The sequence below is a fragment of the Prinia subflava genome, chromosome 4 (assembly GCF_021018805.1).
Source record: "Prinia subflava isolate CZ2003 ecotype Zambia chromosome 4, Cam_Psub_1.2, whole genome shotgun sequence".
NCBI lineage: Eukaryota > Metazoa > Chordata > Aves > Passeriformes > Cisticolidae > Prinia > Prinia subflava.
This window is the reverse complement of record NC_086250.1, coordinates 59,566,579-59,594,322: the sequence shown is the minus strand read 5'-3', so window position 1 is coordinate 59,594,322 and position 27,744 is coordinate 59,566,579. Positions and strand designations below refer to the sequence as shown.

At 41.0% G+C, this 27,744-nt stretch overlaps 1 long non-coding RNA gene across 1 annotated transcript; it reads left to right on the top strand.

The window, feature by feature from the left end:
• The first annotated feature begins 53 nt into the window (after positions 1–53).
• Positions 54–26,210, top strand: LOC134550301 (uncharacterized). The gene is made up of 4 exons (XR_010080305.1): positions 54–179; positions 19,276–19,352; positions 21,263–21,347; positions 21,980–26,210. It is a non-coding gene; the product is annotated as an uncharacterized LOC134550301 (long non-coding RNA).
• Positions 26,211–27,744: the final 1,534 nt, after the last annotated feature.

Sequence of the window (27,744 nt, the reverse complement as noted above, 5' to 3'; positions counted from 1 at the left end):
ACGGGCCAGGACCGGCCCCGCGGGCGGGCGGCCCCGGGAACCCCTGGGAAACGCCCGGGGCCTCGCGCAAGCGCCCGGCAAGGAGAACAGGCCCGCGGCAGCTCCCCTCACCGTGACTGACGAAACTGCTGCCCAATGGAGCTGCCGGGCTGGAGCCGGGGCTCCCCAGCAGTGCCCCGGTATAAACACCGGCCGGGAGGCGGTGGGGACATGGGCGGGTTTGGTTTATGGGCTGGATGAGCTTTGGGGGTCAGCATCTGTGACCCTGTGGGATACCTACACTGAGGCAGTCTGTTCCTGAAGAGCTGCGCGCTGTGGAAGGGTGTGGAGTTTAGCCTTAGAAGAAGGGAGGGGTGAGGTGAAGGTGTTTTAAGACTTAATTTCCATCTCTAATGGCCCTACTCTTATTTGTTTGGCAACAAACTGATTTCCCCCAGTTGAGTCTGTTTTATCTGTGATGGTGATTGGTGAGTGATCTCTCCCTGCCTTATCTTGACCCATGACGCTTTAACTATGTTTTCTCTCCCTCATCTAGATAAGAAGGTGAGTTAGAGAGTGGCTTTGCTGAGAAGCTGGTGTCCAGATGGGGTCAACACACCTCAGTCCTTTTTGGCCCCCACTGCGTTACTCTTGCTGAAACCAGAGATGTCTGACGTCTTCAGTGTGTATTTTCTACCCACCTTGATAGTAAATATTGTGTAGTTGAAGTCTCTTTGCCTGTTCCAGCTCCCAGCTGGCTTAAAGTCCTGGATCACTTGTAGTTCCTTCTGTAAATAATTTGTTGCAATTGTAGATTCCTGAGCTAGACAGCTTGAGCCTGAGTTAATGTTTCCTCTTCTTCCCATGTATGTTGGTGAAGAAAAAACAAACAAACAAACAAAAAAACCACACAAAAAACCCAACAAGCAAACAACCACACCAAAAAACCCAAAACAACAACAACAAACAAAACAACAACAACAAAAAAACCCCAAAAACCACAAAACACACACACAAAAAACCCCACCAAAAGACCCCAAAAACCAAACTGTGCTAGTGTTTCCTGAGGTTCCTGAATAAATACAGGCACTAGCTTCTAGAGATCAGGTGTCTCAAACACTATAATCTTGAAACACACCTTCCAAGGTTCATTCCTCTGCAGGTAGCAGTTCCCTGGAGTGCTGGTAGGAGAGGATGCCAGCATCTGCTAAGCCTCTGGAAGTCAGGTAGAGTTGGACAAAAGTCTTCAGAAGTGTATTAATTAGCTAGACAAGAGGAGAATGGAAAGAATGAGGTAGTCTTGGTAAGCATCTATATTGTAATCCAGTTTTCTTGGACTTTTCTAGGAAAATCCAATGAAGATATTAATATATCTTCACCAGAATGAATGGGCAGAATGGGTTCAAATTCAAAGCCAGTAAGTTTAGATTGAATACTAGGAAAATTTCTTTACTGTGGGGGTGGTGGGGCACTCTAACAGGCTGCCTGGGGAAGTTACAGATGTCCGATCCCTTGGGATGCTCAAGGCCACGTTGGATGGGACTCTGAGCAGCCTGGTCTAGTGGAAAGTATCCTGGCCCACAGAAGGAGGGTTGGAACAAGATGATCTTTGAGGTCCACTTCCAACCCAAATCATGGTATGATCTGTAGAAGGGATTAGAGGTTGTGACTGAGCTGTCTTGTGTTGATTATTCTGGCAGGAAAATTGAGCTCTGATAGTAAAGTGTAGTTGTCTGAATGTCATTCTTATCAGAGCATGAAAAAAGGGCAAAGGACCTCACCTCTGGAGCACCTCTTAAATGTTCTTCTGCTCTGGAAGTTTCATATATTTCTGACCTCTTTCTAACATTCCATCAGTGAGTGTGGATTGCTTACCATGAAGACCACAACAAAGGCCCCCAGATCTTTAACTAATTTAAACAATTTGTTCTTTTTCTCTTGCGTCTCAGTGTGTTTATTCCACATCTTCTGTCCTCTATCACCTGTAGCGTGTTGTGCTGTCTTATGCACATAGTCTGAAAAGACTTTACAGAGTCACAGAATTAACTGGGTCGGAGAAGACCTTTGGGATCATTGAGTCCAACCTATGACTAACACCACTTTGTCAACTAGACTGTGGCACTAAGTGTCACACCATGTCTTGTTTGTTAAACACCTCCAAGGAGAGGGACTCCATTTCTTTTTGGCCACTCCAGTCTATTTGGCTACAATTCCACTTCATACAATCTTTTGGTTTGATATAGCAATTTCCATGGCCTTATCCAGTGTATAATGCATATTGTTATATTTTCTGAAAATCAGTGTAATGTTATGTATGAATGGAGGATGCATTGACCCTTGTAGAAACTTTCTAAGTGAACACAATGTTAGATTTGAGTCTACTGTAACTGTATTTTGTTTCAGCTCCATGTAGAAGTTGATTGGGGTAGGGCTTCTGTTGGAGTAAAGATGCAAAGGGGACTCCAAAGGAAGGGACAAACTGCTGGAAAACACACGAGAAGACCCACAAGAACTTTTTTTTGTCTGAGTTATGGCCCTAAGGCTCATCCCATTCCTAGGATTTGTTTTAGAAATGAAATCCATGTTGGAAGTCCAGGTTGATTTGGGTTGTAAAGGGGCCATTTTTGCCTTCTGTTCTCAGTCATCGCTAATGTCTCTTCTGAAAATAATTTTCTTGTCTTGGGCCCGTTTCCCCCTCTTGGCTACATACATTTTCATGTTTGGAATAAAATTTTCTGCTTCGTGTTTTAATTCAGTCTGTCCTTGATATTAGCCATCTTTCATTGGCTTTTGCTATCAGCTGTGTAGCAGGTCCCTCATTTCTTCACCCTTCCTAGCTTTTGTGTTGAGATTGATTTAAGTGTTCTATGGTGCTTATAGGGAGAGATAGCGGGATTAGAGAGAGATTCTGGGTCAGCTGTGAAAGGACTGTTGCAGTGTGATACAAGTATATTTCAGAACTGAAACTTCATCTTTTTGACAGGAGAGGGAGGCTGTGTGCAAGGAAAGACTGTAGGTTGTTGTTTCTGCATTACTGAGAAGGAAGGTATTTTTCTGGAACAGTTCTTTTCCCCGGATCATTGCTAGTTCAGTTGGGCTTTTGGGAGGCGTAACTCTCTTTGGATTTTCTTTCTCTTTGCTTTTGTGGTGGGGAATGTATGTGCAAATGAGTCTGGATTTTTGTGGGGGAAGTTCTGAATGGTTTTTGTTTGGTTTTGTTTCCTGAGGGGTTTTTTGTTTGTCTTTTGTTGTTTTTTTCCCGTCTTCCTGCTCTCCCATTATTTTATTTGCAGTGCTTTACACCACCTGGTGAGCCTGCAGAAGCTGTGTTAGGTATTGCCTGGGGACTCTCCTTTGCAAGCTATTTCTGACAGAGAGCAATGCCAGTCAGATCCATTTCTTCACATTCAGTTTTGTCTCGTCATGCTTCCCCTAGAGAGGACAAAGAAAATTTAATTACACGAGACTTTATAACCACCTTTTTTTTAGTTTTGAAATCTGCCTTGAAGAGCCAATGCATATTTATCACTGAAGGCATAATACTCTGAATAAATATTCTTTCCAGAGTTATATCCCCATTCTGTGTGTTTTAACCCTGCAGCTGGAGAGGGGGCAGTGTTAATTTGAATGACAGAAAGTGCTCAGACAGAGCCTGTTCAGAAGTGATATGACAGTTATTTGATTCACCCCTGGACAAAATGCTGATAAATGATCCATTTGCTTTTATGTCATAACCAGCAGGGGCTCTGTGGTGTTAATGAATTCATTGCTTCAGAAAACAGTGGCAGAGCAGGTATTCTGCCTCAACCTTTTCAGCTCTCATTTTAGCTATTGGGGATTTAAATTTTAAAAAGATGAAGTACTGTCCATGGGCCCATACTTGTTCACTGCTCTCTGTACGTGAAGGTGCATCATTTTCACAGCTTCCAAATGGATGGGCTCGGATGGGCACTCTCTTTGCTGGGTAGGAAACTGGTTCTGGCTGAGCCCAGAGGATGCTGGTGAATGTGATACATCCAGGTGGTGGCTGGTCAAAGTGATATTTCCCAGGGGTCAGTATCTGGACCAACCCTGTCTAATACCTTTATCAGTGATCTGGATGAGGGGATCAAGTGCTTCCTGTCAGTTTGCAACAAGTTAGGACCAAAGTGGAAGTGTTGATCTGCTGGAGGGTAGGAAGGCTCCCCAGAGGACACTGGATGGGCTGGACAGGACTGATGGGCCAAGAACAATTGTGTGAGGTTCCACAAGGTCAAGTGCTGAGTCCTGCACCTTGGTCTCAACAACCCCTCAGTAATTGAATGCTGAAGGCTGGAAATCTACCCAATGGAAAAAGACGTGGGGTGCTGGTCAACAGCGGCTGAACATGAGCCAGTGTGTGCCCAAGTGCCCAAGAAGGCCAGTGGCATCCTGGCTTGTACAAACAGCAGTGTGGCCAGCAGGACCAGGGCAGCGATTGTCCCCATGTGCTCAACACTGGTGATGCCACACCTCAGACCCTGTGCTCAGTTTTGGGCCCCTCACTGCAGGAAAGACCCCGAGGTGCTGGAGCAAGTCCAGAGAAGGGCAATGAAGGTGGTGGAGGGTCTGCAGCACAAGTCTTATGAGGAGCAGCTGAGGGAGCTGGGGCTGTTTAGCCTGGAGAAAAGGAGGCTCAGGGGAGACCTTATCAGTCTCTACAACTGCCTGAAAGTAGGCTGTAGCCAGATGGGGGTCAATGTAGCAAGTATAAAACAAGAGGAAATGTCCTCAAATTGTGTGAGAGGACGTTTAAATGGGAAATTGAGAAAAAATTCTTCCCTGAAAGAAGAACTTTCCCTGAAAGTTGTCAAGTCCTGGAACAGACAGTCCAGGGAAGTGGTTTATTCACCATCCTTGGGGATATTTAAAAGACATGTTGATGTGGCCCTTAGGGGCATGGTTAATGGTGGACTTGGCAGGGCTGGGTTAATGATTGAGCTTGATGGTTTTAAAGCACATTTGCACACTAAAGGATTCCATGCAATGTACCTTTCTGAAAGCAGGTGCTCTACTTGAGTTTCAAAAAGATTTTAGGTATTCAGCATGCTTTTTTGAAATTGTCGTTAGGTATGTTCCTAAAGTGAGCTTGAGTGTTATAAGTGTATGTATGCATTATATAGATATATATGAATATTGCCATTATGTAGTTAAAAGATTATAACAAAAGTGAAATTTTGTTTAAAGAAAACTGTGCATAGTTTAAATTGGGCTGACACCTAGTGGTGGGAATACTTCTACTACAGTAGTAAATGGTCTGTAGATCCTTTGGTTCTGTGAGTAGTTTGAGTTAAACAAAGATGGCTTGAAACTATGCTTTTCTTAGAGAAGGCCGGAGAAGACCTGTTTTCCTCAAAAGAAGGGCTGTCCCTGGAGTTCCTGACCTTTATCTTTCCTGAAAATCATCTTCCCTCTGCCTGCTTTTCCCCTCTCATCATCCTTTGCAGTATACTCCATTGCTGTATACTCTATATGGTCTATATGTTAACAGAGCAGATGAGTACTCCAAAGCCCAAGTAAGCTTTCCTGCTGTTTCCTGCTGAGTAGCTGATGATGCACTTCGTGGTTCTAAATTAGAAACTGAAGGAAATGTTCAGGATGTTTTCTGCCAGTATCCAGCTGATTAAACAGCTTCTGTTAAAGGGACAAAGCTTTCATTTCATAGAATCGTGGAACTGTTTGGGTTGAAAGGAACCTTAAACACCATCAAGTTCTAACCCTCCAGCCATGGGCAGGGACACCTTCTACTAGACCATGTTGCTCAGGGCTCCATCCAACTTGCACACTTCCAGGGACGGGGAATCCACAGCTTATTGGGGCAACCTGCTCCAGTGCCTCCTCACCATCCTCACAGTAAAGAATTTCTTCCTAATGTTTAATCTAAACCTGCCCACTTTCAGTTTGAAACCATTCCCCCTTGTTCTGTCACTACCTGCTCTTGTAAAAAGTCCCTACACTCCGGTAGAATCCCTTCCAGTTGTTCTTTGCATCTCTGGCCAAGTCTAGCTCCAACTTCACTTTGGCCTTCTGCCCCTATTCCTGTGAAACTGGACAGCATCCTTATACTCTCCCCAGGTTACCCACTCTTGCTTCCCTTGCCTGTGCACATACTTCTTGCCCTTTAACTTCACCAGCAGGTCCAGACTCAGGGATTCCCATCTTCTGCCTTCCTTGCCAAATTTCTTGTCTGGGGATCACTAATTTGTGTGCTCCATGAAGATGTCCTTAAAAATTTGCCAGCTCTGTTCTGTCCCCTTGTCCCTGAAGAAAGTTTCCCAGGGGATTGTATTAACGAGTTCCTTGAGGAGCTAGTGTTTACTTTCCTGGAGATGATCAGACCTTTAAGGGGGAAAAAACCCCTCAAATGAAAAATTATGAAGTGGACTTGTGGGTGGTCTCTAAGGAGGTGTAATAGAAAGCCTGACTTTCTGGATCACTGGCTTCAAGGCTGTGTTAAAGAGAGCTGCGAGGAGGAGGGTTAGGGGCCACAGGTATGTAGCACTTGGCCGTGACAGCTAGAAAAGTGATGCAGGTTTAAAAAGGAGATTCCCACAGTGTCCTGGTTGCGGGGGGAGGTGAATTTTTCCAGGGGGATGTGGGCAGGCCAATTAGTGATGGGCAGGCCAATCAGTAATCAGCTTTTCTGCTGGCACCTAGATTGGTCACTCGGAGGTTTGGCCACGCCTCTGGGGACACAAAGAGTTAAAAGCAGGACTCCAGGGGAGTTGGGGTTCTTTTGGGTTCTGGTTTCAGCAGTGGAAACATCTCCTCTCTCCTGCTCAGCTTTGGGCTGAGTGGGGGAGGGGAGCCACGTGGCTGGGCTCAGGACAACCACGCGGTGGAACTAAAGTAAGCTGGGGCCCCCGGGGGAGAAGAGAGGGGACAGGACTGGAACTGAGCTGCCCCAGCCAGGATGGAGGAGTGGAAAACTGTGGAAGTGCCTTCTGTGTGTGCTCACCCCCCTCCCCCCAAACTCCGGGAGAAGGTGCCCAGCCACGTGGGGGTTGCCGAGCCTGGGAGTGCCTGAGCCTGCATCCTGCCGGGAGCTAGAAACTGTTAACCCTTGTGTAGCAGAAAGAAACTTTTCTTAGACATTGATTTTCATGACTGGTAGTTTAGAGGAGAGAGAGGGAAGCGGCCTGGGACCGAGATGATAAAGCACGATTAGAAGGAACCTGATGGGCAAAGAATGAGAGGAGTAGCTTTCTGAGCTGGACTTTCCTTGCATAATGTTAGCCATGGACTGAGCTTAAGTCTCTTTTTGAACATAAACTGCATTTTGGGTGGATACAGCTGCCCTGCTTTTGCTACAGTGACTGGCACTTGAAGAGTGGAGCGAGCAGAGAAAAGAGGGGGAGGGTGAGGTGGCGCCCTCTGCCCTCAGGGGAGACCTGCTCTCCGAACCCCGGCCCCTGGGTAAAAAGGGGAGAGCTCAGCATGCAAGTATCCTTAAAAGAGCCCTGTATGCAGCTTCAGCCTATAGACAGCGGTGAGAGCGCTGGACATAGGAAAAAGAGAGTGTCACCCTGGCAGACTTCTCCGGGCGGTGCCACGGGTGACATGGGAACACATAAGGGGTGGACCCGTGTTTTCTGAGGAACAGTCTGTGGTGCGAGAGAGACTCCTCTCTCCCTTGCTAAACTGAAGATTGGTGGTTTTTTTCAGTGGTGATTGTTTGATTTAAAACCCAAAGGTTTGGTCTGTGAAGAGTAATGTGTGGGGGGTGAAAAATGGGGGAAGAGAAGAAATGTTCTGAGAAGTTTTTATTTCTGTCTCTGTGTGTGTTTAAGAGTTTTCTGTCTCTGTTCTTATGTAATGTAATAAAGTTTTGGGTTTTTTTTTGTTTTCAAGATTTAAGCCTGCTCTGCTCTGTTCCTGATCACATCCCACAGTAGTTGTTAGAAAAAAAACATATATTCATGAGTGCATTAACATCTAGCCAGTGCTAACCCATGACACACAGCTGAGGATAAAACAGCACTGACTGCTTGAAAAAAAGAGTATGAAACAATCATCACTGTCAGAGTGGCTGAAATATATGGGCCTTGGATATAATAGGATATAATAAGGCCATTTGTTTATGCAATATGGTGAAGTTCAGAATGTTAGGTCTACTAGAAGGTACTGCCTCTACCCATGCTACTTCCTTATAGCATAGATACTGCAATGCATACAGAAGTGAATTTGCTCACCAGATAGAGGCCAGCACTGTGTCTGACCTGGGTAGCACTGCTATCTTGGGATTATTTTGCTTCTTACTTATTTAATTTTAAATTATTTTCTTAATAACTGTAGCTATTACTATACAGCACCAGTGGGTTTACAGGGCCGTGTATGATGCATTTAGCCTGCGTCTAGGGTTTTGCATACTTTTCTAATTTAATTTTTATGGGTCTCTTTAATTGTACCATAATGTTTATCAGTCATCAGCTTTTATAAAGAGTACAAATAAAGATGGTAATGCAAATGAGTGTAAATCCCTGAAGCAGAATTCAGGAATGTGGCACCAAGGTAAATCATAATCCAGCAATATAATTTTTCCCCTCTCTGTCTATTCAGTTATTAGTGGATTGAACACATTGGTTTTAGTAAGGAAGAAGTTTGTTGGCTCTTATATGGACAGTTATTCATATGGCTTAATTATTTACTTTGGCAATTTATAGAAAAAAATTCTTACTGGGTTTGCCAGTGATAAGATAAAAAACTTTCTAATTCCTACAAACCATTTTAGATTTACTAGATGTTTTTAGCTCTTTCAGATATTGCATTGTTGTCCAGTACATGTTTTTGCGGTGGTTATAAATCAAAGTAAATTTCTTTATAAGAAATAAGGTAAGACTTCAGGGTGACCTAATTGCAGCCTTGTGGTACCTGAGAGGAACTTACAAAAAAGTTGGAGAGAGATTTTTTAAGAGTATTTGGTGCCAAGGCAAGGGGAGATGGCTTAAAACTGAAAGAAAGCATATATTTAAATTAGATATTTGGAGGAATTTTTTTACTGTGAGTGTGGTGAGGCACCGAAACAGGTTACCCAGAGAAGCTGTGGCTGCCCCATCCCTGGAAATGTTCAGGGCCAGGTTGGATGGGGCTCTGCACAACCTGATCTAGTGGAAAGTGTACCTATCTACAGAAGGGAGGTTGGAATTAGATGGTCTTTAAGGTCCCTTTCTGACCCAAGACATTCTTTGATTTCATGATTCTTTACAACAGCCTATTTCATTAGTCTGAATGTAAAAAATGTTCTAAGCAGCACTCACTGGATTTGCAAGTAGCTAAAATGATTGACAATTAGAAAGTCAGACAATCAGTGTTCCTATGTCTGTCCAAGTGTTCTGGTGCTGTATCAAGTAACTTATACATGATAGCTGAGCTATCCCATAGCAGGTCCTAGCTTGCCACTGGTAATAGCATAAAACTTCCCATTCCCTTTACCAAGAGGACATTTTCTGAATTAGTTGCTTATCTAGATATTGCCTTTTTCAAACTAGAAAAAAATCCAATCTACTAACATTCTCAAAGTAACATAAAGGAATACTAGTTGGTAATTAGCTCTTAATTAGCCAAGTACTTTTCTTAAAATATTAAATTTGGTTTAGCCTTTGTCAGCAATGACAGTGGTAACGCCTGTCCTCATTAATTCCTCAGTTAAAGTAGCAGGATTAGTGTTAACGTCATTAATTTTCTTGATAGAGTGAGAATTTAAGTGCTTTAAACTTGTTTCTTGTCACTGCAAGAGACTTCTAATCAATATTTTCTCTTCCTAATTGGAACAGCTTCAGTACCAATAAGTTTTACTGCATGAATCTTTTGACAAATTGTATCAAACCTACTGTATCAAACACAGGAATTATTTTTGCAAGGTTTTGTGTACCAGCATGCTGCTCAGATTAAGCACTATCATTATTCTAATTTCACAGTAATTCTTATTTTCTATCACCAGTAGCAAATCGAGAGTGAAGCAAATAACAGGACTGGAAGGGAATAATGCTCTGGTTTAACCCCAGTTCATAGTTTTCCAAGGATATGTTAGCATGCCTCTTTTCTTCAAAGAAAGACTCTGCATATCCTCAGTCCAACTTCCAGCACATTCTCCTGTCTTTGTTCTCCTCTCCTATTCTTGTCTCTTAGAGGACTCTTCTTATTCCCTAAGACATTTCTTGACTTTGGCATGTTTGTTTCCTGTGGTCCTTCACCAGACTGCTGCAGGCACAAGTGGTGCCTGCCCCAGTGCCAGGACTTGTACCAGGCATCCCTGTGGCAAGAAGGTCAAGCCCTACTGCCACATCTGCCTGCAGCATCAGTCCCCTCCCTCTTCCTGCTTGGCCAGATGCTTGCCATCTCTGTTGCTACTCCTAATAGTGATTGTCTTGGATCTTCCACCATGCTGATGCAAAAAAAAAATATTGTGGCACTGTCAAATACTGTGATATAGCATTATTAAACTGATTTGAAAAACATTAAGGCGTATAAACTTCCTAATGGTACAATTCCATCTACTGTGTGTAAATGATTGCAGTATTGAAATTACATTGCAGTTGCTAGAAAACTACTTCAATCACTTCACTAAATGCATTGCTGTGTGAACAGTATATTGTAATACTCAGCACGCTGTCACTGACACTGAGCATGTAAACACAGCACAATTATGTAGTTCCTGTACTTGTGGTGATAGACTACAAAGTCTGTTTACTCTGGCTGTTCTTATCTTAGCAGTAAGATAAAAACCATGAGCCACAACAAAGTCAGTCAGATATCTCAGCTAATGCTTATTGCAAGGGTGCCAACTCCTCCATGCTTTTACCTCTTTCCAAAGAAGGTATGTGTATCCAAGTGCTTGTGAGAAAGACAACTGAGCTTTTGGCACCAAGGGTGTAACACCCAGTAGCACAGCTGCTTGCTGTAATGTGCATTTATCTTGCTCTGTTGGTAATAGTGGCTGTGGTGGGCTTTCTGGCAGGCTTACTACCACATCCGTGGGTGACATTCCAGCTCTGGAAATGAAAGGGTACAATTTAATTTCTTTTCCTTGCAGCCTGTTAACAAGAGTACAAAGTCCTTACTATTTTACTCAGTATTGCCAGTGTAATTAAGCCTCTCTCAGAATTGATTTGGCATTCACTTCAGCCATTGAACAGCCCTCTAAGTCATATCAGGGACTGGTTACCTACAGCAGTAGTGGGTCTGTCCACCAGCTTCCAGTAGGACCTGCTAGAAAGGGAACTGTGCAATAGGTTCTGCAAGACCACAGGAACAAAACAATTATTTGGAATAAATGAGTGGTCCTTTTTCAGTCATGCTGTTAAAGGAGAAAAAATTTAGCCAGATGATCGCTATGGAAAAATATGAATTTAAATAAGCTTTGTCCCAGATGAGTTCCTGAATAGAAAGGAAAATGAGGCCTTCACATGTGTTGGTTATTGCCCTGTCCACCTCAGCAGTGACACCTCAGGAATGACTGTTCCCAAGCCACTGCTCAAATCCTGGCCCACATGATGTGTGTGGATGGCTGACAACGAGGTGTGAGGACCAAAGAAATTTGGCACCGTGGAAACTCAGAGGCTTTACTTTGAGGAGAGGGAGGCAGGCCTGACTGGGAGGATGTGATTCCTTTCAGAGCATGGTCAAGTTGAGGGCCTGACACAGAGGCCATGTCACCCTTTCCAGTGCTGAGCCTCAATAGCAGCAGAAGGCCTTAGACCAATGGCCATGCACAACTGAATGTTGCTGCATCTGCTTGCAGTTAAACAGCAGGGAAAGGCATCTGACCATCCTTCCTGGTGTGTTAGTAGCTCACTGTTCCTTTTCTTCTGTGTGATGCTGGTTTAGACTGCACTACCGGCCTTTAAAGTTCCCCTGCTATGGTTGCAAACTGGCTTTGCTGCAAAGTAATGGGTAAGGCCCTTTTCAGTTTGCTAAGTTGGTGACTCAAGAAGGAAAGGATGAATATAGAATGCCTTAGAGTATGATGTTGAGATGTGTCAGAGCTTGGGAAGCCACAAGTCTATTGGCACAGACATGGTGATGTGATATTAGCAAGATCTTGTCCATGCATCTGAAAAGCAATCCCTGCTATTATCTTACCCCAATCACTCTGGGGTTTCATTCTAGACCGAGCCACTTGAATTTCTGGGGTATTTAATATGTAGATGAGGTGTCTGGCTGTTCCCAGGCTTGCTTCTTAGGATTATTTTGTAACATGAACATAGCTTGTAAGGACTTTCTTCTGTTACCTTTGGGAGAATGGTTTAATCAGTTGGGGGTTCTTGCAATTGTATGCCAAGTGACACTTGCCTGCTGCTGGTTCAGAAAGTTTGCACCTGCTCATGTGAGAATCTCATGTGTTTTATTCAGGGTGAATGAGGTTGTGAGTGGCAAAGCACATTGCAGCTATTTTTCTTTCCTTCCCCTAAAAACTAGGAGGAAAGCAGAGCTATTCCTTTCTGTTCCCCTTATCCCCCAAAAGAGCAAGTCTGTATTTGATCTATTTTCTTTTTTTCCTTTCTTTCCCTAATGCACAAAACTAGATCATGAAATCCATCTGTAGACCGCTTGGCAAATTTCTTTGGACTTGCTTGAAGAATCAGTCACAGTTTTGATGTAGTCAGTGTCTTTAAACACCCCTGGTTTTAGAAGGTATGTGTTGGTATAGACAGATGCAGTGTTGCTTTCTCGTGGATAGCCAGCTAATAGGACCACGCAACACAAACCAGCAGGTAATTTCTGAGTTGCAAGTACTGTTTAACAGTATCATTTGAGCTGGTTTTGTCTGCAGTGTGCAATAGACTAATACTAAGGACTCACAGACTTCTGTTACTATTCAAAGCATGGTGATTTCCCTGAAGAGTTTCTAGGTGGGTATTTGGTCTTTGTGTTTAACAGTTTCAGGAGGTCTGGCATCCTCCTCCCTCTATAGTAAAAAGTGAGATTTGGTTCCTGCAAATATACTCTGCAATAAGACTTTCAATTTCTTTTATAACATTTTGTAATCAATGAAGTGGGACTTACTGTTGATGTATGGCCCCAGCCTTTTGATGAATACTGTCCTGACATGTCTATTGCAAAGCTAAAATTAGGCCATATTTAGATGCATGATTTTAGAGTATAGTGACAGGAGGGAATTCCTGGGTTGTCAGTATATTGGCCAATAGGTTTTACTTTCCATAAGATAAACCTTCATAAATACTCTCAGATAATAACTCTTTTTTTTCTGAATAATTTAGTCCCAACAAAATTTATCTGGTGCTGGAAAGAATCTTATTGACAGCAGCCACCTCACCATAATCCTCTTCTCTCACTGCAAAAGTTCTCTTTTCTCAGTTATGGCTCATTTGAAAAGCCCAAGTCTCAAACATATCCATTCTATTAAAAGAGGTAAGTCCCAAACTCCAGCTGGATAATCTCATCCTTTATTTGTAGATTAAAATTTCTTGGTCTTTCATTAATTATTTGCATTTAATTTCTGATCTCTCAGGATTCATGCACAGTAGGGCTCATGTCCAGTCCATGTGCAAAACAGTCTTGTTTCATGAAAAACTGGGACAAAATGGACATGAGCAAAATTTTGAACCTAATTGCTAAATATGAATTATTATTGCTAGGACTATTTTTAAAGTATCAGTGAAGCAAAAACAGTTCAAGTTTTATAAGCTATTAAAATATTTATGAAAATCACTGAACAGAAAAAATTCCTGTTTTATCTAACTTCATGTGTATTAGTGGCTGACAAATTTCAATAAGTCTTAATCTCCACTTATGTTATATTCAAGACTTAGTATTGCTTCTTAATTCTGTGTGGTTTTGTGCCAGTCACTTGAATTGCAGGGTCAGCAGCCAGGCAACAATATCCAACATCCTGATCCAGTCTGGCTGACTGGCATAGCTTTTCAGTCTGTCAGAGGTTTGCAGATATATTGCATTGTCTTTAAGTTATGAATTTTTAGTTGGAAAACTGTTTTGCTCATTTTTTGTCATGTATTAAATTAAATCCTTGTTTTGTGCAGCTCCTTGCAGTTGTATTTTGCTAACCTTTTCCCACAAAACAGTGAATGTACGATGTCAATGGATTTGCAATCATTGAGAAGTCTTTGAGGCTGAGAGTTCATTTTAATACTCACAAGCTGAAATTATTTCACTCTTATTACAAATATATTTCTTCATATTACTGTATTGCTTGCTGCACTGAAATAATGTTAAAAATCCTTGTACTGCTACTATACCTTTACTTTTCTGCCTTTGATCACATTGGTTACAAATGGCTGTAGATGTCTTATTCTTATTTGATCAATTGTGCTTTGATTTAGTCTTTTTATAGGTAAAAAATTGTGCTTTGAGCTGTTTTGAAGTATGTGCACTGGAAGATTTTGGATTTAACCATTTTTGGCATATCCTATTTTCTGCCTGTCTGGAGATTTTTCAAGGTTTTTACTGTACAATTAATCAGATTTTGACTTGGGACGGAGTCATAAAGAGAGACTGTGAAGCACTTTGGATCACAGTCAACTCCTCCAAAATATCTGTTACAGAGTTAGTTTAATTTAAGAAACTGTAATTAGCCATCTTTTTCGTTGTTCCACCACAAACTGAATTTTTTGAAAACCAAGCATATAGGACAAAATATTTGTGGTGGAACATAGACTACAGAAATATCCAAATCTGGACCATGGCACATGTAAATATTGATCATTTTCCTCTGCCAAAGGCCTTTCAGAAGTCAGGGTAGATACATAAATTGCTTTTCACTTGTCCATTGATCCAGTCATTCCACTGTAGAAGGCCAGGTTTGTTAGTCAGACACTGTTTGCCCTTTATGAAGTCAGAAATCACAGAAAACAAATATGCTCTAACTTGCTAGGATTAAATAAATATACAAAACATCTCTTTGCTGCAATGAAACTTAGCAGAGCACCAGTTGTATGTATGACTGGTGGGCTGTGGAGTAACAGTCTGGATTGTCCAAATCTCTATAACAATCATAGAAATACTAAATCTAGTCATTATCACAAATTAAAAAAAAAAAGGTAATACAGTCAATATTCAAGTATAAGGTTTTTCAAGACTAGGGCTGCAAGAAGTGTTTAATAGGATATCTATGATGTAGATGTTACATTAGCATTGCTTGTCATTAGCAGTGATTTGACATTAGCATTGTTTCTGTCAGATTGCTTTTCTTTAGGAATTTAAAAAAACAAGCATATAAAGTCTGGTTTTGATGCCAAAATTATTACTGTTGCTTCCTCTTTGTTCGCTGATTGAAAAATTCACAGATAAGACTTAAATATGCCATATTAGCATATCCATATTATCCTCTTAGTGCAGGGAGGGTTAACAAAATGTTTGTGCAATTCATTCTCATTCATCAGCCTCATTACACTTGCTGCAATAATTTCTGTATTTAGCCTTGTATTTATTATTCAATCTTGGATTGTTTTTTCCCCTTCCTTTCTAAACATTAGAGGCAAACCTAAAGTTTTATTTTAAGCATGGTTCTGTTTTGAGATCTTAATTTTCTATTCTACTTCTTGTATTAGACCTGAAAGTGTCTATTAGGGCAAAAGTGCTCACTGTGCACACTGCTTGCAGGAGTTGCTGAAAAGAATCAGAATATTGCTTTGTGAGATTGCTACATAAATATGTTGAACTATCTTTAGCAAATTAAAATCATTGTTTATTTGCAAGAGCTTCCAAGCACCATATATTTGCTGACAGGTCTGCATTTCCTGCTGATGAATAAATCTTTGAATAACATGAGCCTGTTTTGGAGATAGTTACCATGAAAATCTAGTGACTGTTGCCATTCCATGCTAACAATGATACTTTACAGGCTTCAGTTGCTCTGGCAAACAGTGGAAGCATAAAACTGATGAAGGTGGCGGTCTGAAAATAAAAGAAATGTGTAAATTTTGTGAGAGGGGCTTCTCTTCTGGAGTCAGAATAAGCAAAATTTGAGTGGTTACCAAATTCTAAGCAAACCTAATACTGCTACAGACCAAAGTAAGCCAGCATTTTTGTGAGTGGAACATGCCTGTGTGCTGTGGTATAGTCAGGGAGGTTTTATGAATGTCTTCAAAAAATCTGAAGCCTTTCTGTTTTCTTGTTTATAAAAGTAAGTAATTGGTCTATTATGTGATATATTTGCTGATTAAAAAAGACTGTAATATTTTTTTTCTACACAGAGGACAAAAAAATTCGCTTGGACTTTGTATGTTCGTATTTTATTATACACACAGTCAAAAAGTCATTGCATAGTTCAGCTGTAACTTGTTTCTATGGTCTTGAACACCAACACTGTGGCTATGACTTATCTCATGAATAGTTAAATTCTGTGGATGCTACTTGTTCCTCTCTTTGCAGCTGCTGTTTCTGTCCTAAGAGTCCTTTTCACTGTCTTGTGTAGAAATGCTGCACTTCCCAGGCTTATTCACAGCTCCAAAGCCATCATGCTGCATTGCAAAGCTTGGATGCAATTAACATCATCCTCTCTCAGCAACATCCTCTGCTCATGTTTTTTTCTGTATTGAACTGCTCATCACTAAATGGATATATTGCTGTATAAAGCCATGGTGTACTGACATATTGAACACTTTATAATTTGTCCTGTTGTCTCAAGAAGAATATAGTGAAACTGGAAATGTCCTGTCTAATATGTGGCTGATTTTTGTGAGCAAGGAATTGAATGATTTCTGTATGGTGGACAGTCTGCTGAATCCTCATGCAGGCTCTTTGGTATCAAAGAGAGAACTGGGTTATGCATGTGTGAAGCTGTGACTGCTGGCACAAACTGCATAGGGAACTTTTTCCACTCTCATTCTGTGCAGGAGTTAGTGACTGTCAAAGCCACCTAGCCCAGGGTAGGATGCAAAATATAATTCATCATAGCATGCTCTTCAGCTGTGGAACTGGTCATCACAGGACATTGTGGAAGCTAAAGATTTACATGTGTTCCAAAAACGATTGGATTAATTCATAGAAGAAAAATATCTCAATTACTATTAAGTACAAAGATTAACTTTTGACTCAGGATGTCCCTGAGATGATGGTTCCTGGATGCAGTGCTGAAGCTTGCACTGCTCAGATCAAACCTCACCATCTGGCAGGTCTGTTCTTACTCATTTGTGTGGTTCTGTAATCTAACACCCAGGGCTCTACTGTGCAAATGCTGGGGAGAAATTTGTCCTGAAATGTCAGTGCGGCTGAACAAATGAAAGGTATCATCACAATGAGAAAAAGTCCCAATGGCTCAGTGAAATTGAGGGAAAGCAATAAATATCACAGAATGGTTGAGATTGGAAGGGACCTCTGGAAGTCTTCGGATCCATCTGCCTGTTCAAGCAGGGCCACTTTGAGCTGGTTGCCCAGCACTAATGACCCTGCATCCAAGGAGGGAGACTCACCTCTCCAGGCAACCTGTACCAGTGCTCAGTCATCTTCATAGTGCAAAAGTGTTTCCTGATGTTCAAACAGTGTCACCTGTATTTCAGTTTGTGATCCTTGCCTCTCGTCCTGTCAATGGGCACATCTTGAAAGAGTTTGACTCTGTCCCCTTTTCACACTCCTTTCGGGTCATTTTCTGAAAGCTGCTTTCTTAGTTGGATGTCCTCTGTTGTCCTGGTGCATGTTCTTCTCCAACTGCAGGACTTTGCACCTCCTATTCAACTTCCTGGGGTTCCTGCTGGCCTTTTTCTCCAGCCTGTTTAGCTCCCTTGGGATGGCAGCATGGCTCTCTGGCCCCTGCTCTCAGTTTTGCGTCATTTGCAAACTGGCTGAGCGTACACACTCTGCACCACCACCTAATGAAGGTGGTAAACAGGATTAAACCTAGTATTGACCCCTGGGGTACATTGCCAGTTACTGGCTTCCAGCTTTACTTCGTGCCACTGGTCACCACCCTCTGGGCCTGGCCATTCCGTCAGTTTTTGGTCCACCTCCCTGTCTGCTCATCCAGCCTATACTTCAGCAGTTTCCTTGTGAGAATCTTCTGGCAGACAGTGTTGGAAAGCCTTACTAAAGCCTTACTAAGTATCCATTGCTCCATCCTTTTCTACCAGGATAGTGATTTCATCATAGAAGGTTATCAAGTTTGTCAAGCATGACCTGCACTCAGTGAATTCATGCTGACTCTTCCATATGATTCTTGTCTTTCATGTGCTTAGAAATGGTTTCCAGGATTAGCTACTTCATCACCTTCCAAGGGATCAAGTTGAGTCTGACTGGCCTGTAGTCCCCTGGGTCCTCCTTCTTGAAGATAGGATGTCATTTGCTTTTTTCTAGTCTTCAGGCATTCCTCCCAATTTTTGGGGGGAATCAGCGATTACAGAGTAGCGTTACAATGGCATCAGCCAGTTCCCTCAGGGTTATCATCCATCCCCAAGAAGAACTCCATGATATTTGGGCCATCCAATATCTAAAAGGGAAGTCTAGCAGCAGCTCTGTCTTGTAAGTTGAAGTGGGAAAGAAGCAACACTGAAGCAAGTCTAAGAAGTGGGAGATTATTGCTAGTGGTTGAAAATTACTGATACATAACAAATGAGTTCAAGCTGGAGTTGGTAAGTGTGATGCTTATGCTAAAATCACTACTGAAGTTAATAAATAGCATCAAAACCATCAGCAGTTCAGCAGGTAGAGTCCCTGCATGTTGCTGAAAATATGGGTAGTCAATGTAGAAAACTCATTCAATTGGCCTTTTTTAGCTTGATTTGTATGCATGAATTGTGATACTGCCAGCTGCAGCAAGTTTGGCTTCGAAGGACTGCACAGTGACACTCTGGAGGGAACAGCTACCCTCTTCTGCTCATCAACAGAATTCAAGTGCAGCTCTGGACTTAAGAGAAAAGGTTTTCACGCTAGAGTCCTGTCTAAGCTCTTTAATCTTTATTCCCTGCCAAGACCAAACTCAACAGAGTAATCTGTTTGGACAGATGGAGGCAAAGGCTGTCATTTTATACAGTTTCATACTGTTGATATTCTGAGCATTATTCAGTTTGACCTGTCCACAAACAGCTCACTTTATCTTTCCCATGCCTAAATTCTCCTACCTAAAATTCAGTTTTGTGTAACAGCTCTAACACCACAAAGTTATTCTAATTCTCTTCCTCCTGCTCTCGCTCAGTGTCACAAACATCCAATACATCTGCAATATTTCTTAAGAGAAGTCCTGCTTCTTTGCTTTCTCAGCTTTACCTTGTGCTACCACAGATGACAGTTCAGCTGACAAAATAAAAATTTGCATCACCCACTGACTGCGCTAACTCCTGACTTGTGGTAATGGCCATGTTCTTCCAGATGCTGCAAAAACAGATCTACAAGTGTGAAAGCAGTAGGCTGCAAGAATTAGAGTAAATCTGCTGACTCCAAAGTATGTAAGTAAAAGCTTAGTTGCCTGAACAGACTAGCTTCTCCTGTGCATGTATTTTCAGGATTACTGGAGAAGTGTAGCTTGGGAGAGTCTCTGCTGAATATAGTTAAGCTTGAATTTGTAGATATTCACCAGATTAACTACTTTAAGGACTTGTAGCAAAGGGCGAGGAGAATGCTGCTCTGATGCATGACAAGGTGGATGTTAGCAGCTGTTCTGGGGGAATGTTTAGCTTGACAATGATGCTCAAGCTAGTGGAAGCAGAAGCGATGGTCTCTCTGGAGCCTTATCTAGCCAAAGTAGAGGCAGATTAGAAAAACACAGAGATAACATAGAATTGGACAAAATATCCAAATCACTTATGCATGAGAAGATTCCTTCTGGATACTGAAGGTAGATGCAGAGATGAGTTATCTGATACCAAGAAGAAGGTAGAATGCAGAAAGACTGCACTTTTCTGATAGTAGCATTTAGTGATCATCAGCTGGACCCAAGAAAATATTTATGTCTTGGGCTTTTGAACAGATACACTGAGAATAATAGTGCCATTGTGGGCACTGATGCTGGAATTTCATTGCACCTGTAAGCTTCTCTTCAGTGCAGGATGGAATGTCTTAGAGCCCAGCTTTTGAGGTACAGGTGACTGGATTTGTGCTTAGACCCCATCTTTCGAGGCAGAGGTGATTGGATCTGTGCTGTAAATGCCAATAATAGATGCTACAACAACTGGAGAGGGGATTATTTTTCAGAATTAAAGCTGTTGTCTAGGATGACCTGTCCAAACTGCATGGGCAGAGGCTGGCCTCACTGATCTCTTAGCCTGTCTAGGCCGTCTTTTTAAAATTCAGTTTTCTTAAGCACAGATCTGTATAGCAATATCTTCTACTGCTGAATGTAGGCAGAAATATCATCTCCTCAGGACTGCCAGGGTTCTCTGCAGCTTCCATGGCTGCCAAACTGTTACTAATGCCAGCTGCAGAGTTTTTAATCTTCAAGGTACAAATTATATCTGGAGCTAGGCATCTGAAACTGTTTTATTCTCCTTGTGACAACTGTTTCTTTCAGCATTAGAATTGTGTGCAAATGGCTCTCCTCTTCCTGGCACTGACCTTTCAATTTGAAATCATAGAAATTTCCTTTAGGAAACTATTCAAGGGACTGCTGCAGAATTTTTGCCTATTTGGGGAAGCTGACACTCCTGGGACTGGGCCGGTTGGTATTCATCCAGCCCCTTAAGGTTTGCCATCGTGTAGTCAGTTGACAAATGCACACACTGGTCAAAGTATTGAGGTGGTCAAGGCTCGTGGGAGTGCATCAGTGAGGGCTTGTGTGTTTATATTAGAAGGAGACACAGTGTCTGCCAAGCTTTAGTGCGGTATTTGAACCTTGGGTGGTAGGCTGATGTGTCTGTGCCTGGGAAAAGGATCTTTGCTTTACCTTTCTGACCATGGTGTCTCAAGTGCAGCTGCTATGTTCATCTTTCTCAGTGGTCTTTAAGGGTCATGGAACATCCAAGGTTCAAATTACTCAGTCTTCCCCATCCAGCTTGTTCATTGTGGACATGCATAGTTTTTCTTTCTTTTATTAGTGATGGCATAGTGATTATTCTTTTATTAGTGATGGCATAGTTCTGGAGGGCAGTATAGTGTCCTGGGAATTGGGGTGTTAGTGCTAAATAGCAAATGTTAGGCTCCTTGATATCCAGAAAATTGTGGTCCCACTGTTGTTCAACCTGTGTGTGTACATTAGTCTTTCTTATCAGAAACAGAATGGTGATGGTTCAGGTGAGCTGGCTTACCACAGCTGGCTTACCACAGCTTACCACAGTACCATATATCTTAATGGGCAGCTCAGGCCCTTGACATGGAGTAAAACCTATGATGCATGGAGCAATTCTTGTGATCCCATCTGCAGGAAAAAGCCAGGCCCACAAAATGGAAAGAGAAGATGTCAGAGACCCTCTGGAAGAAGTACAAGGAGCAATGCAGCGGATGTAGAGGTAAGGTCAGTGAGAGTAGATGTCATTGTAGAGAGTGCTGCACAAGGGTAGGAGCCATCTTTAGGTGTCTGTTTCTGTGCCCTGAACAAGCAAATGGTGCACACAGTGCACATGGTGTATTGAAGAAGTGTGCAGGTGAGAAGACATCTAAGAACATAGAATAGATACTGAGCACTGCAAGTGCAGAGTGGACATGACCATAGATGTGGTCTGTATGGTGCTCTTTGGTCTGCAAAGAGGAAATTGCTGCTGAGGAGATGTTTGTGGTCATGTAGATGTAGCCTAAGGTAGCTGTAATGCAGTTCTTGGTACGCAACCCCATCCAGCTTAAATATGTGTGTCTAATGAGCTAAAAGCATTATTTAAATGTCTATTTAAAACCAGGTTTCTACAGAGAGTTGCCTTTTACCTCTGGTCATCATAGTGTTCTTCCAAACTGTCTTGGATTATGTAACCAAAAAAAAAAGTGTGTTCTATTTCATCTGTAGAAAGCAGTTGGGGGATGGTTTCTTTTTTTCTTTATCTCTTGTAAATCCAGGGGGGAGCGGGCAGATGCCTTCTGATAATAGACCACCTGTTAAAACCAGGTGGGGCAGTGTTTCTTATCTCTTTCACCACTGTTTACCCTCTAGGGGGAATATCTTCTGTTAATGGGCCATTAAGGCTCACCAATGACACGACACATTCCATCATCCCATTGTGAGATGCTCCACCCAGTGAGGGGGAGCCAACCATTTCTACCAAGATAAAAACTGAGATGTAAGAACACCAAGCAGTTGGTTTTCCACTGGATTCTCAGAGGAGGACCAGACCCATCTCATCAGCACTGGACCCTTTTTTCCTACATGATCATCGCTACTCCCCAGAACAACACCTGTTACTCCAGGAAGACTTATTTGGACTGCTTCCAGCACCCTGACAACAGGGTGTCAGGTCATATCTCAGACTCTGTCAGGGTGTTCTAGGACTTCTGTTTTTTGTTTGTTTGTTTGTTTGTTTGTTTGTTTTGTTTGTGGTTTTGTTTTGTTTTTGTTTTTGTACTACTGCATTTGTATTTTTAATATTCCTAGTAAAAAAACTGTTATTCCAATTCCCAAATTTTAGCTTGAAAGCCCTTAATTTCAAAATTATAGTAATTTAGAGGGAGGAGGTTTACACTCTCCATTCCAAGGAGAGTTCCAACTTTCCCTGACAGGTACCTGTCCTGCCAAACCAAGACATGAATCAGAAAAACTTTGTCTGTAATATATATACATTATTATATATCCACTCAGGGAGTGTTACAAGCCTGGTAGGCCAAGTCACCTGTAGCCATCACCATTCAACTCCTGAAGGGAACAGATAATGTTTGTGTACAGGAGGAACCGTGGTAACAGACATACAGATAAGTATGAACAGAGAAAGACCACAGTAACAAGAAACATTTCTTCTGAAGAAGGTCTTTTTTAGCTCTAGTAATAAAGTTGCATTTCTGTGCTATGGATGTATTTCGAACTTGTTATGCAAAATCTGTGTTAAAAAACCCAATAAACTGGGCCTACTTTAATAGCTATTAGGTGGAAATTAGTGTCTTTTGGGGAACAATTAGAGCTCCTCCTAGTGCCTTTGGAGTAATATTGTAGAGGAGATGTACCAATTACACTCAAAATACCTTGCAATTTTCACAGAAATAAAAAGTAATTAACAGCTTGTCTTAGTAAGTCTCATTATCTAAGTTCTGAACTGTTTCAAGGCTAGGATTTTAACTGGAAAATCATTGGAAAGCTTTCCCTTAAGAACTATTACCTTTTCCTTTTTATCTCTCCATCTTATATAAACAGATTTTAGAGTACTTGTTTGTGATACTGCTGCTGGGGAAAACAGTTACATTTTTGGTTTATTAGAGCCAACAAGACAACTAGGAGAACTGGATAAATCTGTGCATTTTCATGATGAGACTGTTTGAAATTACCCATCAGCATGTGTAATCATTTTCTGTTTATCTTATATTTTCAAAACAAATGTATACTCTAAAGGATATTAGCTAGCTAATTGTGGTTAGAGCCTAAGCTTTATATGCCAATAAATCAAACTGAGAGAGAATTCTTCTAGCCTATTTTATACTATTGTTCCTGAATTCTGAATTGCTTTGTAAAGCAAAAATTTACTGTAGCAAAGACATATAAATGCTAAGTAGTACTTTAGTAATGGAATAGCATTCATAATTATCATACTCTATATAAATATAAGGGTTTGTTCAGCCTGGAAAAGAGAAGACAAGGTCTAGGGATGACCTAATTGTGGCCTTCCAGTACCTGAAAGGAGCCTACAAGAAAGATTGAGAGGGACTTTTTACAAGGGTGTGTAGTGATAGGACATGGGGGAATGGTTCAAACTGAGAGTAGGTTTACATTAGATATTAGGAAGAATTTTTTTACTGTGAGGGTGGTGAGGCACTGGAGCATGTTGCCGAGAGAAGTTGTGGATATTTCATCCCTGGAACTATTCAAGGCCAGGCTCAATGGAGCTCTGAGCAACCTGGTCTAATGGAAAAGTGTTCCTGTCCACTGCAGAGGGGTTGGAACTAGATGACCTTTAAAGTAATTTCCAATTCAAGCCATTCTTTGATTCTATGAAGTATACTTAAAATTTCTATTACACAGTTGAAGCATAATGGCAAATTTAGTTTGAGAAGTTCCACATGTTCTCTGTCAGACTAGGAGACAGGTAGTTACTGAGTTTGCTCATGTTAAAATCACATTGATGCCAAAAAGCAGCAGCAATTACTTTTAGATGGATGCAAAATCCTGTTTTAGTGAAGTAATATTATGGGCTTAAAGCTGGTGAAAGTATTGATATGTGTTAGCTGGACTATTCTTGAGCTTGATCAAAAGCTGGCATTGCATTGGGAATTTTGGCAGACAGTGTGACAGAACTATTCACCTTTGGGAAATTTCCAGGATATTTTGCATATTGAAATCCACTTAAAGGAGATAAAACCTGGGAAATTTTTTGCTTCCTGGAAGTGTTGACTATGGTTTTATCTCCTTATAGGTATAAATTGAGAATGTTTAGGTAATTAAATGTACTGCTCAAATGTTTTCACCGTGATTTAATTATCTTGAACCATGCTTTTCTACTTTCCTGTACTCTTGAGAGAGCAGTTTTAAAAAGCACACAATTATTTTACGCTTGAGCTGGCAGAGGATCCAGGGCTTTTGACAAGGCAGTGGACTCATTAGACAATAGAGATCACACTAATGAGTGGGGTACCAGTTCTGAAGTGATGCAGCAGGCATGGTATGCAGGTATGCATGGGATGAAGATTGATCATATTTCAGCTCAGTATTAAACTGCTCACAGACCACTTGGACAGTTTGTGCAGTGCAAGACCTGTGCTTGTGGCACTAAAGCAGGAACCTGTTTTCAGAGCCTGTGGTCTTCCTTTCCGCTTAAGAAGCATTGTGCCTACCTAGAAGGCAGCACTGCTAAGATGCTATGATAAAACATTACTTATTTAGGGAGATAAAGAATGGGAGTTTAAGCCCTAGCCTTTGAATTATACCTCTTTTTCTACCTTTGTAAGGCACTGAGTCCCCCCCTAGTTTTTGAGAGGAGCCCAAAATTGAGCAGAATTACCCAATCCTGGAAACTCAGCTAGAAGAGGAAGCATCTACTTTTCAGGGATGGCACATTAAGAGCCTTTTTCTCTTAAGATGTTTCTGTCTGATGTTAGTGTCTAGGGCCATGTATGTCAAAGGAGGATTCCTTCACTTGCCAAAATAATCTGTAATGAAACAACATATTTATTATGCATAGAAGAGTCGACTGTCTAAAATTCAAATGGTTTTGTTTCTTAATATGACTTCACCAGGACAGTGAAAAAACCTCAAGAAAAGATTCTTCTTAATATCAGGTTAAAAGGCAGATTGTAATGAGGTATAGAGCACAGAAGTATACTGTCTTAGCAATAAGCTGATGAAAGCATCATTATGAATGACATTTTTTGTATAGAGGATATTGTTCAGTTTGAGTGAGTGAATTGAGATATTTCTGAACCTGCTTGGGCATAATTTTTTAAGGATGTCATTTGGCTTGCAATATTCTTATCTGCATCAACAATCACAGTTGAAAGTGGAACCATATATCTCAAGCAGACATTTAATTCCTGTATCTGTTGAATCTGAAGCTGTCATCACTCTAAATATCTTTTTAGTCTTTCTGTTTGAATTGTGGTTAACTGCTGATATTATAAAAACAACCACTTCCAAGTAGGTATAATGATAAAATTCCTAAATTTGGGTATCTGCTTCACTATAGTCACCCCTGTTTGCATTTGTTCAGGACTTTTTCTGGCTCCTATTGCCACTTGAAATGTTTCTGGTGACTCTATTCTCATGTGTGACTTTTGACTAAGTGAATGGAAAATAAAGTGAACGATCAACCTTTTACTGTGAAAGACTCTGGTACTTGTGAACATGTTCTGTTTTTCATGCAAAGAATGATGGATTAAGTACTAAAGGGAAAGCTACACTTTTTCATTTGAGGTGTTTTTCTCAATTTAAGGTCTAGTTCAGGAGTATTCAAAGTACAAAATCCAATGGAGCTTTAGTTGCATTTGATAAAAGACCCCAGATATTGAAGCATGTACTCTTGCACAGGACTTGTGGGACACAGAACTAGATGTTTACTGTGCATTAGCACAATATATTCTGAATTACACCATTTCTGTCAGTATTTTGAATGCATGATTTAACTAATAGTCTCCTGCATGCTGTGTAAATACTATCCTTGCCAGGTTAAATTCTAATCATGAATAGTCACATTGATTTCTGGTTGTTGCTGTTAGGTTCAGGAGTTATCAATAGATTGTAATAGGCTAAATGAATTGTATTGCTAGAACATGGAGTGCAGCTGTTGTTATTACTCAGATTAATCACACAAAATTACTTTTGCTGATGTACAGGTTACCTTGAACAATCCAATTGGATATTCAATATTCATATTGTCACCCACTTATTGTAGATGGAAAACTACCCATTTTTAGAATTCTGTTCTTGTAGTACAAAATATGTTTGACTGGACATACAAGAGAAAATATTAAAACAAAAATGTAATTCAGACCACTGAAATTCAGGTTCTAGGTTTTTTCCTTCCATTCTTCCTCCTGTTTCCTTTCCTATGCAAATGGTTTCTAGCATAGGTTTTTATAGGACTTGTACAGTTCCTATCAAAGCCCTGTGATTTTCAGCCATGCAAGCATGGCTCTTTTCGTCTTTCCTTCCATCCTAACAGGCAGCATATAGCCCTTTTTCTCTTGATGAATTGCATCTGTTCTGTAATAGATGGAGAGCTGGCAGAAAAATGGCTGGAGTAGTTACGAAGGTGAGAAAAAACTCCAGATGAATTATCCTGCCATGATGTGCATTTTATATTCCCTGTTCTTTTCTTTCTTTTCAGTTTTGCTACTTTCAGTGTTCCTAAACCATTGCATTAAGAAGGACAAGAGCACAAAGATAAAGTGTGACTTTAGACCTATTTCTATTAACACATAGCATAACTTTGTAATATCTTTTCTTTGCTAATGCTGCTGTCAGACTTATTTCTTAATAGCATACTTCAAAGGCTTAAAATTAAAGTAATCCAAAATATCTGTCAGTGGCAGAAGAAAACCATTAAACAATAGCAAGTGAAAATCTGAGCACTATCTTAACTAAATGTTACCCACATCAGTTGGTACACCAGAAACCTGATTTTGAATCATCTTGCAGTCTTGATTAGAAAATGATTTTTTTTTCCCCATTTATTGATCTGGAATGAGATGGAAGCATAATTCCAGAGCACTTAAACTAGCTCAGGCTATGACTGTGCATTAAAGTAGGTAATGAGAGATTCTGGTTTTTGGGTTTCTTAAGCTTGTCATTTAAACTTACACTTCTGAAAAGCTCTCCTTTTAAAAGATCACCCTCTTACCAGGCAACTAGCTTTTTAAAAAGGGTTTGCTCTCCTGCATGGTAATTTCTCCTGCTTTAAATTACTTGTTCATGTCTGTTATTCTTAAATGTCATGTGATTAAAATAAAGTGTAAAATAAAGTCTTTCTCATAGCCAATTCCTAATATCTCACAAATAGTATTGCACTGTGTAAATATAAAATGACTGAATTAAGAGAATGTTATTACCAAAAACCCCTTGCAAAGTTGTATCACTTACTGGGTTGGTTTCATAGTGTGGAAAGCACATGGGGCTCCAGACATTGAGAACCAGACTGCTGTAACACCAAGCATTGCTCTGTCAGGGCTTGGGTCCATCTCTTGGTTCATGTACTATGAAATTTTAATAATGTCCTAATGAGGCAAGTCAAGTGTAGAATTAAACTTTCCTTCTGACACTCAGCTTAAAGGAAAGCAAGACATACT